This window comes from Hypanus sabinus, chromosome 15, assembly GCF_030144855.1.
Source record: "Hypanus sabinus isolate sHypSab1 chromosome 15, sHypSab1.hap1, whole genome shotgun sequence".
Lineage (NCBI taxonomy): Eukaryota > Metazoa > Chordata > Chondrichthyes > Myliobatiformes > Dasyatidae > Hypanus > Hypanus sabinus.
Genome location: NC_082720.1, coordinates 15111350 through 15129883, shown reverse-complemented (window position 1 = coordinate 15129883; position 18534 = coordinate 15111350). Strand labels below are relative to the sequence as shown.

Sequence of the window (18534 nt, the reverse complement as noted above, 5' to 3'; positions counted from 1 at the left end):
ACAGACACTGGATGGCACCACTGGGTGAACATGGCAAGCAGCATTCAATGAGCTCTGGAGGGCAGAACTGATGGCAGGAGCCAGCCCCTAACACAGCCATGATTCCAGTGCACACACAGCGACCTCTGCTCTCTCGCACACCACCTCTGGCATCACCTCCCCTGGGCAGCTGCAACAGATCTCCCAGTAGCATGAGGGCCTTGACCTTGCCACAACCAAGGGAATGCAACTCCCCTGCCATTGGTCATGCCAATGAACCGGTGAACTGGATTTGCAGTACTGTACTCTATATTATCAATGTCCAAATGTGCCTTGCAATCACAAAATAAATCCAAGACAATCACTTGCTCCCATGCACTGTCTCGGCACAACAATTGCATGCAACAAGTCCAGGCAACAAGACAACAATGGTATGCGAAAAGTCCAGCTCTGTCACTATTGAGCAACTCACTTCATTTTTCATAGCTTGTCACACCAGATAGCAATCAGCCATTCATGTCTGGTGCATGATGTCAGGATCAGTCTCCTTTCGGATTAACCTGTCACGGTATGAACGTTCCTGACTCGACCCTTGTTTTTTACAAGGCTGAGTGGCTAGCTTGACGCTCAACCCGTCACGGATGGAAAGTGTGCTCGGGGGTGGCCCGACTTGGGTTTGAACTTGGGAGCCTTTGCTCTGAAGTCTGTGCCACCAGCTGGCTAGCAACTCACTGATGGGGTAGATTTGTAGTACTTGATGTTCCAGTAGTGATTCGTGATTGTAAAAAAAGACATGAAAAGCAAATCTTTGATTAGACCTATAGTGGGCCACCATCTTACCAGAAGAAGTAGAGGAGTCCATGGCTGGTTTGGGGTAGTGGCGGAGGGGGGTGGTACTATGATTCATGGAATGGATACAAGAGGTGTCAGTTTGAATATTGGGGTGCAAAGGATAAAAATAGTACAATGGATTCCAATATTACACAAAGTTATCATGTCCATTTGGTAGAATTGGATGTTAATTATTTGTATCATAATCCCTTTGATGAAGAACTAGTATACTGAATCTACCTATAAAGATACTTCAACAATATATTGAGGATCGATAACAAGAGTTTCTGCTGTTCTTGCTTACATGATGTGTAGCAGCAACATCTTTAAAGTTTGCTTGTGCTTGTAAAATATTTTGATCCTTGTGGTTTTATGAATCTTTTGGGAGCTGGATTCACCTGATATTTGGGGCTGTTATAAAATAAACTTGAGTCAAGACTGAATAAGGCAACCATGGGGGCCATTTAAGTGATTACTGAATCATCCAGACTATTAATACATGATTAACTAAATAAAACATGGGGGCCATCTCAGAGGTGAGTATTTCAGGTCAGTGAGCATTCATCAAAACAAAATCATTTTAGATAAATGGTATTAAAAGTATGTAGAGGAGAAAAAAAGAGAATGCAACGGGAACTTAGTGCAGGAATGATTAATTTTCAACCAGTATTACAATCCTATTTATGTTTAGTTAGATTGTGACTCATATCCTGACCAACATTTTTCTATTTACAAGTATATTTGACATTTGCCTGGCTGAATGCACCATCTAATCATACTAACAAAGTTATCAAATTTCTAGGCAAGAGTATGATTGACAATAAGACATTAGACTAGGGGGGATCCCACCCTGGGGCCCACGGTCTTCTTGCTTAATGGTGTTAGTCCATGGCATAAAAAAGGTAGGACACCCCTGCATTAGACCAACAGTGAGTTGAAAGGTAGATGTCAAAAAACTTGATTGAGATCAGATATTGTTAAGTAAAATTTACCAATTATTATACTAAATAAACTCGCTTTGGTTCCAACCAATAATTTTTCTCCTTGTTTCAAGAAATTCTATTCTGCTTTTTATGCTAATGGTCTAACACAGCTCACCAAAAAGTGTCAGAGGTCTTCACTGCTTGTAGAGAATCCAAAGCTGATCAGGACCCCTCACCCCTCCTTGAAACATCAACTGGTTCAACTTCGGCACTTCTCACTCCTCCTCAAACCCTCCCTGCTCAGAACGCACTACCGTCCAATCTCTTGGCAACAATCCTGACCTTACCATTAAACCCACAAACAAAGAGGGTGCTTTTGTACCTCGCTGAGGCCGGGCAGCAACTATCAGACACTCCTCGTACCTACCCCTTGTAAAGGACTCTGAACTATCAGATGCCATCACTAACCTATTAACTCCCACCCACTGCCACCAAACTCATAGTTCCCTTATCCCACAATGATGGCTTCTACCTCCTACCTAAGATCCACAAACTAGATGTCCGGGTAGTCCTATTGGCTCTGTCTGCTCCTGCCCCACTAAACTTGTCTGCATACCTCAACTCCATTCTATCCCCCTTGGTTCAGTCCCTTCCCATCTACATTTGTGCCACTTCTCACATTCTCAATCTCTTCAACAACTTTCAATTCTATGGCCTTTTCTGTCTTATTTTCACCATGGTTATTCAGTCCCTATACACTTCTAGTTCCCATCAAGAACTCAAAGCTCTTCACTTCTTTCTTGACAAAAGGAACAATGAATTCCCTCCCTCATCTGGCAGAACTAGTCCTCAAGCTCAATAATTTCTCCTTCAGCTCTCCCACTTTATCCAGGTACAAGGAGTAGCCATGGGCACCCACACAGGCCCCAGCTATGTCTACCTGCTCATTGGCTAGGTAGAATAGTCCATGGGTAGAAGCCTCCCCAACACTTCCTGTGCTACATTGATGACTGCATTGGTGCTGCTTCATGCATCCATACTCTTATAAATTTCATTAATTTTGCATCTAACTTCCACCCTCCCCTTAGATACATTTGATCCCTTTCTAATACCTTCCTCCTTCCTCCCCTTTCTCAATCTCTCTGTGTTTATCTCTGGAGACAAAATATCTACCAACATCTTTTGTAAACCCATCAATTCCCATGGTTATCTTTGCCATACCACTTTCTACCCTTTTCTCAGTTCCTTCATCTCTGCCCAATCTGTTCCCAGGATGAGGCTTTCATCTCCAGTACATCAGTAGTGTCCTCCTTCTTCAAAGAATGAGGTTCCCCTTCCTCCATCATTGACACTGCCCTCACCCACATCTGTTTCTTTTCCAGAACATCCGTGCTCACCCCATCTTCCCACACCTTAACAGGGACAGAGTTCCAACACATCATTCTCTGCAACTTCTGCCAATTTCAATGTGATCTTACCACCAAACTCATCTTTACTCTCCCCCCACTCTCCACTTTCCATAGGTGATTCTGTTGTCCCCTCCGTGATTGCATTGTCCATTCATTCCTCTGCACTAATTGAACTCATGGCACATATCCCTGCAGGTGACAGATATGCTACACTTGCCATTTACCTGCTCTCTCACCTCCATTCAGGACCCCAAACTGTCCTTGCAGTTGAGGCAATCCCTCACCTGTGAATCAGTTATATCTAATGCTCCCAATGCAGCCTCCGCTCCATCCAGGATGTCCCAGTGGCCAATCATTTTTAACTCCTATCCCTATTCTCATTCCAACGTATTGGTCCATGGCCTCCTCTTTTGCCGAGATGAGGCTACTCTCAGTGTGGAGCAGCAACACCTCATTTTCCATCTGGAGGCCACTAATCTGTTGGCATGAACATCAAATTCTTCTTCCGATAAAAGCATTTTCCCCTCCCCCTTTCCTTTGCTTCTATTCTCCACTGTCACTACCTATCTATTCCCACCTGTCTATCACCTCCCCCCAGGTTCCCTCCTTCTTCCCCTTCTCTCACGGTCTGCTCTAATCTTCTATCAGATTTCTTCCTCACCAGCCCTTTATCTTTCCTACCCACCTGACTTCACCTATCACCTTCCAGCTATCCTCGTTCCCCTCCCCAGCAAACAGCTGCTGAACTAAAGTTGGGGGAGGAGCCAGCCAGGGTTATATTGAGTCCAGACTGAGTACTAAATGAATGTCCATACAAATCAGTATTCTGCAAAGATGGGAAATCACTTGTGGAATAGTTTAAGTTATCTGAAATAAGAACAGTGATGAGTTTTAAACAGTTTGAAGATCATATCTTGTGCAAGCACTATCAATTATAAACAATCTCTAAGGAATATAAATCTATAGAATATAGAAGCACAGTACAAACCTGTCAGAACACAATGTCATGCTGACCTCTTGACATACGCTAAGATCAATCTAACTCTTTTCTCCTACATAGCCCCACTTAAGATTCTCTTTAATGTCCCTGTAATATATATCTGCCTGTTAACCACTAGCAGCACTGCCACTAACATAACTGCCACTCTCTATGTGAAGTTTAAGTGCAGTTTATTGTCAAACAAAAAAAGCATCCCTCCAGAGCAAAATGCACAACACAGCACATACAACCCACACCTACCATATAAAGTAATTAACAAACAATAAAATGCATATACTACTATGTTTTGCAACTGCAGAAACTAATCAATAGAAAAACACAGGGGCCAAGATTTCTCTTTAGCGAGATGTGCACATAAGACATCATGGCATAGTGACATATGCCATTCGTGTACTTTGTACAGTTAACCCATAATTAATTATGTAAACAAACAAATTATGTCTAGTCAAACAATATATTTACAATATTACTTTAATATTACTGAAATATTAAATGCACTTCAGTCCTCCCGATTTAGTTATAATCTCCAACTCAATATAGAATGCATCTCAACTCAAATATTTAACAAATTGCTCTCTAGTCATCTATATAACACAACAATGATACAGAGATTCACAATATAGTAAATTTTAAATTGTCCCATTCAGGCTGAAAGATTTAATTGCTGTGGAGGATTTCCTGCTCTTGTGGGTGAGTCACTCTAGTTGGCAGGTGAGACTTGTGGCTGTGAAACAATCTCAGGTTCTGGGGCCTGCTCCATTTTCTCTGCTGTCCTCAACTGATCGATGAGTTGTCTCCAGATGGCATCAAATGCAATCTCCACTGTGTAGGAGAGAGGTCCAGTTGTGTCATTAATCTTTCCAAGTACCCAGCAGGACTGCTTGTCTAGAAGTGAAATATTGAACTTTATTATTTGACAAAGCTTCAAACCAACACTTTCATTTTAACCATGTCTCGATGACGGGCATGTATCAGCTTGTATAGTACAACAACCCTCAATCCCAACATAAGGGAACCCCGTCAAGAGCAAGTTCATCCTGGTACTAGTAAAGATGGGCGAACTGGAGTTTCTGCTGCACGTTCCAGCCATTTTGGGTTGCCATCTAGACTTGAAACTGTGTGGGGTTTTTTCTGGTTTCCATTTGGATTATTTCTGCTTTCATAAGAAGACTTAAGATTTGTGTCAAATGGAGTATCATCCTTTGTAACTGTTGTAATTATTTCCTTTTCCAAGGTTAAATGAGACAATCCATCATTTCCATGATTAGTTGACTTCTTGACTTCAATCTTTTAATTACGTCCTCCAAAAAATAGAGCTCTTCTCTGCATTTATGCTGCCAATGTTAGTGGAACACCCTCCTGTGGATTGAAAATAGACACTAGTGGTTTATGATCAGTTGCTGTTGTTATTGGACCTTTATCTCCCAGTGGAGTATAGGCTATTGATGACCTCCCATCTCCATTATCCTCTGTTTGGAGCTAGTTTCTCAAGGATGGGCCAGGAGTGTCCCCATCATCTAATTTTGGCCTTGGCATCTCTCCTCCATATGTTCTTTGGACCCTGCTTTTCCCTCTGTCCTTGGGGATTCCATTTCAATGCCTGCTTGTTGACGTTGTTAGTTGTCTTCTTCAAGGTGTGGCCAATCCACCTCCATTTCTGTTTACGTATTTGTATCTTTATGGATACCTGGTTGGTGTTTTCCCACAGTGTCTGGTTGGTTGCTCTACCAATTTGATGGTTTAATTCCTTCTCAGGCTTCGGTTGATGAAAGTTTTGCAGTTTCTGTAGTGACTTCTATGATGTTCTCCTGGTTTCAGAGACATATGGGAATACTGTTCTAATATTTGAGTTGAAAATTATGATTTTGGTTTTCCTTGGATGGCCGTACTTTCTTCAAGATGTTGAAAACTACTCCGTACTTGTTGATCCTGGCTTTGACATTCTCATCTGTTGCACCATAAATACTCATGATGCTTCCCAAGCAGATCAGGCAGTCACTTCTCTCATCACTGTGGGTCTATTGCTGGCGCAGTTTATCTTCATCACTTACGTTTTATGTACACTTGACCCAGCATGGTGGAGTTGCAGGCGAGAGAGTTGGTTTCTCTTGCAACTGTTGGTAAGAGTTAGACAATAGGGCGATGTCATCTGCAAACTCTTGGTCTCTGTGGAAGATGGTACAATACTTTGATATTAACTAAGTAAATTGGTTTGTTATTAGCACATCTACTGAGATATACTGGAAAAAAACTCTTGTGTACTATCCATACAATGTGTTACAATAATGCATTCAGGTAGTATAAGATAAAACAATATCAAATTGCAGAATAAAATTTACAGTACAGAAAATATAGTGCAGGTGAGATGTCAGGTCACAACGAGGTAGATGGTGAGGTCACGAGTCCATCGTGATATGCTAAGGAACATTCTACAGTCTTATAACAGCTGCATAGAGATTGTCCTTTGGCCAGCTGGAACGTGCCTTCAGGCTTTTTATCATCTGCCTGGTGGGATGCCCAGAGTGGGTAGGATTTTTGATTATGCTGGCTGCTTTAGCAAGGCAGTGAGAAGTGCAGATAGACTCCATGGAAGGGAAGCTGCTTTCTGTGATGGTGGGTTTTGTCCACTGCTGTCTGCATTTTCTTCCAGTCACGGGCAGAGTAGTTGCCATTCCAAGTTATGACGCATTTGAATAGGGTACTTTCTATATCCATTAATAAAAATCAGTGAGGGTCAAACCCTTTGCAATTTCTTAAGCTTCTTGAGGAAGTAGAAATGCTGGTGAGCTTTCTTGCCCTTGGTGTCAGTGTGATTGGACCAGGGCAGGTTACTGCTAATATTTAAGAGGAATTGGGGATATAAAAAAATCATTTTGAGCCTAGGCAACCTCTGGCTAAAGGAATAATTGGGACTGAATAGGAATTATTGAACTGAAGAAAACTCTTTCCTCAGCAGTTAGCTAAGACAGGCTCATTACCAGTTCTCCTTGGTTTGCAGAGAGACACCGTTGAAGGTGGTGAAAGTTACGGAGAATTATAAGTTGGTCACGGAGGCTGGTGGGGTGGTAGGTGAGGACAAGAGGAACCCTATCCCTAGTGGGATGGCGGGAGGATGAGGTGAGAGCAGATGTACATGAAATTAGAAGTAAGCTTGGAGACGGAGCCAGCGAAAGAAGAATTCAGTGTCATGACGTATGTGGAACCTGCTGAGGTGTGGGCGCAGGGGGACAAAGGTGAGGCCCTCACTGAGGACAGAGAGTGGCAGGTCAGAGGGGTTGGTGAAGACTGGGCACGGATGAGAGCTGGCATCAGAGAGGGAGGGAGGTTGGTAGTGTTAGTGGGGAGGGGAGGGTTGGGGTGAGAGGAAAATTACAATCAGGCTTGGAAAGAGATTCAAACTGGAAATGTGATAAAGGGAACTCTAGATACAGTCTGCGTCAAATTGAATTCTACCTAGGCATTCCTAAATTGAAATTACCTTTTATTGCCTTTTATTTGTCTGACTTGTCTTCAGTACCATTTGCTGCTCTGAGAGCTGTTAGCTGATAACCCAACATAAATGAACCTTGTTTCTGTCTAGGAACATAATACTGGATATAATACTGAATTCAACAATTTCATGTAATTACCCTGTATTTATGAGTGATTTGGCTATATCATTCCAGTTCAATTTGTTTCTTTCTACTTCACCATCCCTAGCAGCCACTTTTTAAAGGAATCGTTGCCTTGAACAGTTTGGTCTGGATTCTATCACAAGTTCTGCTTTTTTTCCTCTCCATTTCTTCCTCTCTCTGCAGTTTAAAAAACCTTCTTGTAAGGTCTTTGGCTCAAAGTATTGACTCTGTTTGCCCCTGCACAGGAGCTGCCTTCCAGCATTTTCTACTTTTGTTTCAGATTTCCACTGCCTGCATATTTTGCTCCATGTTTTGATTCTACTTTTTAAACTGGTAGCATTGGCTTTGGAGCTGCAAGAGGTCTCAAAGGTCGGGCAGCTTTATAAACTGAAGCACTTCTCAGACAGGGTAGCAACTCCAGGCACTTAATATCTGAAGCAGAAAGAACATTTTTGATGGTGCTTTTGATAGGGCCCAGTCCAGATGTAAGGATCTTGTCCTGAAATGTTGACATTCTGTTTTCTTCCATGGATGCTGTTGGACCTGCTGAGTTCCTCCGATGTTTAGCATGTTTCTCATCAACACAGGTGTGCCACAAGGTTGTCTGCTTAGACCTCTCAGTTAGTCTGTATACACATGAATGTATGGCTAAACACAGCTTCAATGACACAGACAAGTTCAACAACAACGTCACTGTTGTTGGCTGAATCAACAGCGGTGATGAACCAGCTCACCTTGAATGAAGTATGAACCCAAACTGAATGTTGTCACAACAACAAGCTCCTGTTTGACATCAGTGAAACTAAAGAAGTGGCTATTGACTTCAGGAAGGGGAAGGAGGGGAAACATGTGCCAGTCTACATTGGGCATTGGCAGCTCATCATTAACATATTGGATGCACCAACCTCAACCTTGGCCTAGTGCATAGTTGCAATCAATAGAAAGACACACCAGCACTTCACTTTCTTAGGAAGGTTGCCTTGTTCCTGAACACTCAAACTTCTACAGTTCCACAGTTGAAAGCATTCTGGTTGGTTGCATTGTGGCCTAGTATAGCAAGTTGAATGCACAGGAGCATAAAAAGCTGCAGAGAGCAGTGTACTCAGCCGACTACCTGATGAACACATCCCTCCCCACCATTTGTACTTACAGGAGGCTTTGCCTCGAGAAAGTAATGTCCATCCTCAAAGATCCCCACCATCCAGGACACGCCACCTTCTCACAGCTACCATCAAGAATGTCTGAACAGGTTCAAGAACAGCTGCTTTCTTTCAGCCATTTGTTCCTTAAACCCACGGACAAAACTCAAATCACTGAATTTTAGTAACATTACGACCTCTTTAATATCTTTGCACTAAAATGGACTTTGTAATTTTTGATTGTAATTGTGCTTCCGGTAGAATCTGTGCATACAGAATTTATGTTTAAGTTAGTTTTCCTTGTGAATGCTGCTTATGATCCAATGTACCTGAGATGCTGCTACAAGTAAGTTTTCATTGCACCTGTGCCTATATTTACTTCTGCATGGGAGAATAAACTCAACTTCGATTTTGACTTGAGGATTTGCCTGACTGCTGTATAAAAGATGTTGAACAGTATTTAGATTTTACCTAGAGGCTGATTTTGTTTTACTAACTTTTTTATATGCTGTCAACGGCACCTGCAAATTCAATAATTATTGTCTATCCTTTATTACCTTTTGCATCTAGACATTTCAGGTGAAAAACAGGAGAAATTTTCAGATGCTGGAAATCCAAAGCAACACAACAAAATGCTGGAGGATCTCACCAGGTTAGGCAGCATCTATGGAAGTAAACAAACAGTCAATGTTTTGTGCTGAGACCTTTCTTCAGGATGGGAAAGGAAGATGGAAGATGGCAGAATAAAAAGGTGGGGTGAGGGGGAGAGTAGGTATGTGATAAGTGAAGCCAGGTGAGTGGGAAAGGCTGGAGAAAAAGGAATGTGAGAGGACAGGAAAGTGGACCTTGAGATAAAGGAAAGGTGGAGACCAAGGGAGAGTGAGAGAAGAGGTAAAAGTAAGAGTGGTGAATAGATGAAGAGGGGAAGTGGAGGGGGAAAATACCAGAAGGTGAATTTGATATTCATGCCACCAGGTTTGAGGCTACCCAGATAGAAGATAACATGAAAGCTAGGATTAAGTGTCAAGAACAAGAAGTAGGAGAATTTTCAGCTGTTTTATGATAAACAACCATCAGAGTACTTCTGGATACCAGAGGAGTTACTGTGTCAGATTAAATATTGGGATGCAAAGAATAGAATTGAATGGATCATTTATTTGCATCAAAGTTTCATTGATGAAGTAGTTGTATACTTGAAGATCACTGCCGATGACTACTTCTGCTCCTGCCTTATAACCTGCCTTATAATGCTGCTGCTGCATTATATTTTAATCTTGACATTTGCATTCAGATAAGAGTTATAAATCAAGTGCTATTGCTATGTCTGGATAGTATAGAGTTCAGGACAGCAGAATTCTTTCCCCAAAGGATAATATGGAACCTGTTGGTTTCTTTCTAACAATCAAGAGGCTTATCATTGCCGGCGTCAAGTTTCAAGTTCAAATGTATTTAATTACTTCAATTCCTATACTGCTGATATGAGATTCAATCTCATTGTCCAAGATCAATTGTCTGGGCCTTTGAATACTTAAGCTACTATACTCCAATTGATTTTAATTTATTATAAAAGAGAATGCAAACTGTACTCCTGGAGTTAAAAGCTGAGCCATACCTTAATGGATATTGGCTCTTAGATGGTATAACAATTGATGGGGAGAAATTTTTTTTATCATCCTCTTGAATTTCTTTGTTTACTTGCAGAGTCAGTAGGTTTGTAAAAGATGCCTGTCTCTTAAAATGGAGCTAGGGAGATTGAGAAATGGGAGAGAGATGTCAGAGATGGATGAGGTTAATTTGATAGGCAGGGCAGAAATTGGAGGCAAAGTTGATGAAATTGACGAGCTCAGCATGGATACAGTGAGCAGCACCAATGAGTTGTCAATGTAGTGGAATAAAAGCTGGTTATCATTACCAGTGCAGGCTTTGAACATAGCCTGTTCCATGTTGCTGACAAAAAGGCAGGCATAGTGGAGACCTATGCAGGTGCCCATGGTATGACTGGTTTGGAAAAAGTAGAATAAGCTAAAAGAAAGTTAATGGTTTAAGTCAATGTCCTTTCATTAGAACTGGAATAAAGCTTCGCAAGTTTTAAAATTAATTGGAAAACTTAAAATTGATTCTGAATTTGCTACTTAACTCTCTAGTGATGGCAAATCCATAGTAAAACTTCAGCCAGTTAAGTATGAGATATTTAATGCCGCTCCTGAGAATTTACTATATCAGATGGTCAAAGGGATCTCAACTTCAAAAAATGTTTATCCATAAAAAAAAATAAGCATTATTTTCACATTAAATGTCAACTAAATTGCAGTTGTGGTATCTTCAAATTTATAGTCAGTTAAATGAATGTCACAAACTGGCTTGCATAATTTCCAAGTATCGCTTTGAGAGTCATTAAGGAAATAGTAAAAAGGAATTAGATGTTAACTACTATTGCCAAGATATGCTCTATAAAGAACCTATTTTTAGCTAAATACTGCTACAATATACTTGGAAATATTTTCCCAATACTGTTGACATTTTGCATGGATGCTATGTTTTTATGTTAGGCTATTATGACATAATCCAGTAAATACATGTTGATTCAGGAGGTTTCCTTAACTAAGTTGTAGTCAAACTGTTCAAAGTTATTTTTCCAGGAAGGAGGTAGAAGGGGACATGAAAGGACCTTGGTGAGAAAGAGTAAATAAAACCCCAAGGCTTTCTACACATATTTAAAGAACTAGAGGGTGACTGGAGTGAGAGTAGGACCAGTCAAGGATAGAAGAGGAGATATGTGCCTGAAGTTGAAGGAGGTAGTGGAGGTACTTAATGAATACTTTGCATCAGTATTCACAAGATGGTGGGACCTTGAAGAATGTGAGGACATCACAGAACAGGCTGGAACAGGTTAGAATATGTTGACGTTAAGAACAAGAACTTGCTGGAACTTTTGAAAAACATTAAGAGAGATAAATTCCTTTAGGCGGATGGGATGTACCTTAGGTTGCTACCGGAAGTGATGAGAGAGACTGTTGCTGTGCTTTCGGTGATGATCTTTGCATCCTCAGTGACCACCAGAGTAGCACAAGATGATCAGATGGTGGTAAATGTCATTCCTTTCAAGAAAGGGAGTGGTATAACCCTGGGAATTATAGACCAGAAAGCCTTATGTCAGTGGTGGGCAAAATATTGGAGAAGATTCTAGCTGAGATTTACAAGCATTTGGAGCATTTACAAGATTTACATGGCTTTCTGAGGGGCAGGTTGTGCCTCAAAACCCTTATTAAGTTATTTGAAGAAGCAACAAAAGAAATTGATGACGGCAGAATATGGTAGATGTGGTGTATTAGGAGTTTAGTAATTCATTTGACAAAGTTTCCATGTTAGACGTATCAGAAGTCAGGAATTATGGAATCCAGAAAAACTTGGCTGCATGGATTCAGCATTGGCTTCTCACAGAAGGCAAGGGGTGGTAGTAGATGGAGCATATTCTACTTGGAGTCAGTGACCGATGCCATTTCAAAAGATTCTGTGCTAGGTCCCCTTCTCTTAGTAATTTTCAAAAATGACTTAGATGAAGAGGTAGAAGTGTGGGTTAATAAGTTTGCAGATGACTGAAAATTTGGTGTAGAAGGTTGTTGTAGGTTACAGCGGGACATTGATAGGATGCAGAGTGGGCTGAGAAGTGGCAGCTGGAGTTCAATGCAGAAAAGTGTGAAGTGATGCACTTTAGAGGTTGAACATGAAGGCAGAATGTAGGGTAAGTTGAAGGATGTTTAGTAGTGTGGAAGAATAGTGAAATCTCAGGGTTCGTGTCCATAGATCCCTCAAAGTTGCAGTGTAAGTTGGTTAAGAAGGCATATGCTGTACTAGTCTTCATTACACGGGGGATTAAGTTCAAGAGCTACAAGTTAATATTGCAGCCCTATAAAACTGGTAAGATGCCATTCAGAATATTGTGTTTTTTTCTGACCACCTCATTATAGGAAGGATGTAGAAGCTTTAAAGAGGGTGCAGGATTTACCAGGATGCTGCCTAGATTAGAGAGCATGTCTCATGAGGCTGGGTTGAGTGAGTTAGAGCATTTCTTTTTGGTGCGAAGGAGGCTGAGAGGTGACTTGATAGAAGTGTATAGGGTGGTAAGAGGCGTAGATAGCCAGATACATTTTCCCAGGGTGGAATTGGATAAGATGAGTGGACATAACTTTAAAAGTTTTGAGGAAAATAAAATGGAGGGGGATGTCAGAAATAGGTGTTTCTGAGAATGGTAGGTGCATGGAATGCACTGCTAGTGGTTGCGGTACAGGACATTTAAGAGACTCTTAAATAGACACAGGAATAAAAGAAAATAGAGGGCTATAGGGGAAGAAAGAGCTAGATTGATCTTAGAGTAGGTTAGAGGGCTGGCTCAACATTGTGGGCTGAAGGGCCTGTACTGTGCTGTATTAATCTATGGTCTATTTCTGATTAGAAAATCCCTAAGTGTTATATAGTAACAACATTGCTTGCAATAACTTTTGCAGTTACTGTTATCATACTGATGGTTTATGGTCTATGGAAAATGGGTCAACGTGCTGCAAGAAGAAATGAAGAGCAAGAGCTGGGGTGTTATATCATACAACTGGTACAGTTTGAACCTCACAGCAATAGAGTCCTGGACTGAATCTTGATCCCAGTTTCTATTTATGAAGAGATTAGATGCTTTCTCTGCGAGAGTGTGAATTTCCTTTCAGTGTTGAAATTTCCAAAGCTTATTGATCAGATAGGCTGACAACCATTGTGTCCTTAGTTTGTATGCAAGTGGCTAGGTGGGAGATGCCAGAGAGTAGTGGTGGTAACTGTTTGTCAGGTTGGAGGCCGGTGACTAGTGGTGTGCCTCAGGGATCTGTACTGGGTCCAATGCTGTTTGTCACATACATTAATAATCTGGATGATGGGCTGGTAAATTGGATTAGTAAGTATGCAGATGATACTAAGGTAGGAGGCGTTGTGGATAATGAAGTAGGTTTTCAAAGCTTGCAGAGAGATTTAGGCCAGTTAGAAGAGTGGGCTGAAAGATGGCAGATGGAGTTTAATGCTGATAAGTGTGAGGTGCTACATTTTGGTAGGGATAATCCAAATAGGACATACATGGTAAATGGTAGGGCATTGAAGAATGCAGTAGAACAGAGTGATCTAGGAATAATGGTGCATAGTTCCCTGAAGGTGGAATCTCACGTGGATAGGGTGGTGAAGAAAGCTTTTGGTATGCTGGCCCTTATAAATCAGAGCATTGAGTATAGGAGTTGGGATGTAATGTTAAAATTGTACAAGGCATTGGTAAGGCCGAATTTGGAGTATTGTGTACAGTTCTGGTCACTGAATTATAGGAAAGATATCAACAAAATAGAGAGAGTACAGAGAAGATTTACCAGAATGTTACTTGGCTTTCAGCACCTAAGTTACAGGTCTTTGAACAAGTTAGGTCTTTATTCTTTGGAGCATAGAAGGTTGAGGGGGGACTTGATAGAGGTATTTAAAATAATGAGAGGGATAGATCGAGTTGATGTGGATAGGCTTTTTCCATTGAGAGTAGGGAGATTCAAACAAGAGGTCATGATTTGAGAGTTAGGGGGCAAAAGTTTAAGGGTAACCCGAGGGGGAATTTCTTTACTCAGAGAGTGGTAGCTGTGTTGAATGAGCTTCCAGTAGAAGTGGTAGAGGCAGGTTCAGTATTGTCATTTAAAGTAAAATTAGATAGGTATATGGATAGGAAAGGAATGGAGGGTTATGGGCTGAGTGTGGGTCAGTGGGACTAGGTGAGTGTAAGTGTCGGCATGGACTAGAAGGGCCGAGATGGCCTGTTTCCATGCTGTAATTGTTATATGGTTATATGGTTAATCTAGGGTTAACATGGTTGATGGTAGACATTGATTCAGTGGGCTGAAAAATCTCTTTCCATGTTGTATGTCACTGACTTCAAATGAATGTTTTTGGAAATGTATCTGAAAACTCCTTGACATTCACCAGGGACACCAGATGAACCTAGGATCCAAAGCCTTTCTTACCTTCTCACACTTCTTGGCTGCTGTAGGCAAGTGACATCCTAAAGATGTTTCATTGTATTTTAAATGCATTCTTAAAAACACAAAATTGGATGAATTATTTCCATGCTTCCTTCTTCAACATCTGCCCATGCTTTATAGTTTAATTCTTTGTAGTTTTTAGAATATAAGCTGAAAGAAATTGGAACACAAATAGAAAATGTTGGAAAAACAAAGTAGAAACATAAAACAGAAAACAAAATAACAGAATACTGGCAATACTGAGCTATTCAGAAAATGGAAAGATTTTGTTCATATTTCCAATGAGGAGGTTGTTCATTCCATCAAGCCTATGCTGGTTCTTAGGTTGATCTTATCAATTCAATTCATCTACTAATCTCCTTGTAAACTATTGTCTCGCACATGCTAATCAACATCTTCCCCACAGGCCACTCCTTCCTCGCTCACCAGTCACCTACAATGCAGTCACTATTTAATCTATAAACAATTATGTCTTTGCAATGTGGGGAAGTATTGAAGCACACCACTCAGTCACGAGGAGAACACGTAAACTTCACATTGACAGCATCGACCGTCAGGATTGAACCTTGGAGGAACAATGGCCCAGCTAGATGAGTTGTTGCCTGATCCTAGATTCTGAAAATGTGGAGTTTTCATGCACTCCTTGTGACAATGCCAGTATCCTCCAGATACTCTGGTTTCCTCCCTTAACCAAAAAATGTACAGCCTGGTAGGTTAATTGGCCACTGTATTGTGTCTCCAGTATCTAGGTGAATAGTAGGATTTGATGGGGAGAAGATTGGAATGTGGGGGAGGGATAGAATAGGTTACAGTAGTATTAGTGTAAAAATAGGTGTTTGGTGGTTGTCTAGATTTGTTTGGCCAGAGAGTTTGCTTTAGTACAGTATCGCTCTATGAGATGAGAGGTACCTGCACCACCCACAGCACCACGCTGTCACCCTATTTGTGAAAGATGTTTCTCTCAAAAGTTACATACACAAAATGCTGGAACAACAGGTCAGGCAGCCTCTCCTCAGATCTCATAAAGACAAGGAAGTCTGCAGACACTGGAAATCCAAAGCAGCACAAACAAAATGTCAGAGGTACTTTGCAGTATCTTTGCAAATGAATGAACAGTTGATGTTTTGGGGTGAGACCCTTCTTCAGGACTGAGAAGGAAGAGGGCGAATGCCTGAATAAAAAGGTAGGGGGAGGGGAAGGATGCTATCTGGAAGGTGAGAGGTGAAGCCAGGTTGGTGGGAAAGGTCAAGGACTGGAAAGAAGGAATCTGATGGGACAGGAGAGAGGACCATAGGAGATAGGGAAGGAGGAGGGGACTCAGGGTAAGTGAGGAAAGGTAAAAGATCAGAGTAGGAAATAAAGGAAGAGTGGCAGTTGGGATTTGTTCACCTGAAGAAGAAATCGATATTCATGCCATCAGATTGGAGGCTACTCAGACAGAATATAAGATGTTGTTCTTCCACCGAGAGTGGACTCAACTTGGTGCAAGAGGAGGCCATGGATTGACATGTCAGAACAGGATTGGGAATTAAAATTAAAATGTTTGGCCACCAGGAAGTTCTGCTTGTGGTGGATGCACAGTATCTCAAAAGTAAGTATTGATAGCTATGCTTCTGTTTAAATGCCATAACTGAGTACTTATTATAATTATTAAATTACTGCTTTCTAAATTCATTTATTGCAATACTAATCACCTACAAAAAGCATCTGTTCACTCTCAGTGCAATCCCTCCCTTCTCATTCCACTTACCATCTCCCGTTCCAAAGGACAAAACGAAATGAAGACATTGGAGGCAAAAGCAGAAAAAAAGGAAAAGGAACCCAAAGAAGGAGTCTTGTTGAACAGAGAACAAGGGAAAGTGGCAGAAATGAAAGTAAAGTCTATGACAAAGACTGGCAGGTAGGAAAGAGCCAGAGGCAATAGCTCAGGTAACATACATGTGATGTAACTAATGGCATAATTCCCCTGATACTCCCAGTTATATTTAAAGTTTTCATGAGCACTTGGTAGAATTAAGAGAATCTGTTATGAATACAGTTCTCCTCTGTGATCCTGACTACAGTTTACATACTACCAAAGGCAGATGTTAAGTAAACAATTGATATATTGAGAGCTGCGATTAGCAAACAAGGAACAGTCTACTTAGTGCCTTTTCATGTCGTTGCTGGAAAACTCCATCAGTGAACCAGATGGGATAACTTTACTCACCCCAAAACAGAACACATTCACACACCATGAATTCACTGTCAAGGACTCTACAACTCATATTCTTGTTATTTATTTGGTTATTTATTTATTATTACTTTTCTTTTTGTATTTGCACAATTTGTTCTTTTCAATATTGGTTGCCTGTCCATCTTGGTTGTATGTGATTTTTCATTGACTTGATTGTGTTTTTATTTACTGTGAATACACTGCACAAAATGCATCTCAGTTGGTATATGGTGACATATACTGCATGCGCTTTGATAATAAATCTACTTTGAACATGAATCTTACTCTGCACTGTTGATAATACAAAAGGGGAAAAACTCTTTCTTACAGAGGAATTAATGTAGTGGAGCAACTCAAGACTAAACTAAAGTAAAGATAATTGCAACTTAAAACATCAGAGATTCTGTGTATCTCTGAATGTGGCATTACTATGATATTATTGAACAACACAATCATGCAATGTGACTGCTTTGTAACAATTATGCCAGTTGGACTGCACCAAATGCTTGAAGATTTAACTGACATGTGGATTAAGTGTTGTACTTTGAAAACAAATCACAGCCACTTCAGAGAAATATATACTGTAACATAATACATTTATGAAGACACTGTAAACAAGTCTTTAGGACAACGCTGAGAGCTTCACATTCAATTTTTTTACTTTTCAATTTCAATTCAATTTTACTTCAAAGTTTAGATTCATAACAGCTATATCTCTGCAAAACATTGTCTCACAAACAGTGCAAGGGGGAATAGCAAGGGGGTAGGACCTATCAAGTGTAATTGTGGGAAAGTGTGTATGGAACCAGAGGAAATAGCAGAGGTACTTAATGAATACTTTTCTTCAGTATTTACTATGGAAAAGGATCTTAGTGATTGTACTGAAGACTTTCAGCAGACTGAAAAGCTTGAGCATGTAGATATTAAGAAAGAGGATGTGCTGGAGCTTTTGGAAAGCATTAAGTTGGATAAGTCACCAGGACCGGATAAGATGTACCCCAGACCACTGTGGTAGGTGAGGGAGGAGATTGCTGAGCCTCTGGTGATGATCTTTGCATCATCAATGGTGACAGGAGATGTTCCGGAGGATTGGAGTGTTGTGGATGTTTTTCCCTTATTCAAGGGAGGAAGTAAAGATAGCCCAGGAAATTTTAGACCAGTGAGTCTTACTTCGGTGGTTGATAAGATGATGGAGAAGATCCTGAGAGGCAGGATTTATGAACCTTTGGAGAGGCATAACATTATTAGGAATAGTCAGCATGGCTTTGTCAAAGGCAGGTCGTGCTTTACGAGTGTGATTGAATTTTTTGAGAATGTGACTAAACACACTGATGAAGGTAGAGCAGTAGGTACAGTGTATATGGATTTCAGCAAGGC

At 40.8% G+C, this 18534-nt stretch overlaps 1 long non-coding RNA gene across 5 annotated transcripts in view; it reads left to right on the top strand.

Annotated features, from left to right (window-relative positions):
* Window positions 1-18534, top strand: part of LOC132405312 (uncharacterized) — a 44373-nt gene that overhangs the window by 12224 nt on the left and 13615 nt on the right. For 3 of the 5 annotated variants that reach the window (XR_009515810.1, XR_009515809.1, XR_009515806.1), the window contains exons 2-3: window positions 9466-9547; window positions 16710-16842. This is a non-coding gene — a long non-coding RNA (uncharacterized LOC132405312). Of the gene's footprint in view, window positions 1-9465; window positions 9548-13400; window positions 13502-13524; window positions 16534-16709; window positions 16843-18534 lie in introns of those variants that run through there. The other 2 variants (XR_009515807.1, XR_009515808.1) reach the window with 2 other exon arrangements.